We start from the raw sequence: 928 nt of genomic DNA, 5'->3' as shown, positions 1-928 counted from the left end.
AATAGTCATGGATAATTCTGACTAAAATAAGACTAAAATGCTCAGACTTTTAGTTGACTAAAACTTGACTAGACTAAAAAGAGTATGAACGTGACTAAAACTAATAAAAACTAAAATGACAGCTTCACACAAAGACTAGACTAAAACTAAAATTAAAACAGGCCGCCAAAAACAACACTAGTCTGTGGCGCATTAAAGCCTGTGTTACGGCCACTAGAACTGATCGCGGCCACTCAGTCAATGCTGGTGTTTATACCGGATTTTAGAATAGAATTTCTATTGTATTTTGATGCTCCGCTCGCATCTGGTGTAGAATAGAACCCATTATAGTCAGTGATGTTGTCTACACTGGATGCAGTAAACTGATGCCTCGTTCTATTTATGACGTGCTGACACAAAGTTCAAATGATTTTCAACGGTTGCTTTGTCGCATCCTGTTGCGGCACAGTCAGCATAGTTTGTCAGTACAGTCAGTAACGTAGCAGATTGAAAAGTTAGTATGTTTCTGCAGTCCAATAGACGGCAGTGCAGTGGTGGCTTGAGTCTGTTGAATGGTGATTTAACGCTACGTTGTCACCTAGTTGGAGAGACTCAATGCTAAATAAATAAACAACAATGTCCCCGACTTTTACTCTCACAATGAGCTTATTATATTAGTTTGCTACATTAGTAGGGCCCTATGATTTCCGCGATGCAGGAAACATGGACGGAATCGCGGAATCCAGTCATAAAAACGTAATTTACTGTATAACGCGAAATTTCATGGAATTTGTCTTATTTTTGATGAATAAATTAAAAAACAGGTCAGTACATATATATATATATATATAGAATGTGTCTGTGAATATTAAACTGCAAAAGACTTATTTAAATACGAATGTTCTGCATGTTCATTTGATTACCAGAAAATACACAACACAGAATTTGT

Source organism: Sinocyclocheilus anshuiensis, unplaced genomic scaffold (genome assembly GCF_001515605.1).
Source record: "Sinocyclocheilus anshuiensis isolate Anshui unplaced genomic scaffold, SAMN03320099.WGS_v1.1 scaffold1964, whole genome shotgun sequence".
NCBI classification, from domain to species: domain Eukaryota; kingdom Metazoa; phylum Chordata; class Actinopteri; order Cypriniformes; family Cyprinidae; genus Sinocyclocheilus; species Sinocyclocheilus anshuiensis.
This window is presented reverse-complemented; position numbering follows the sequence as displayed.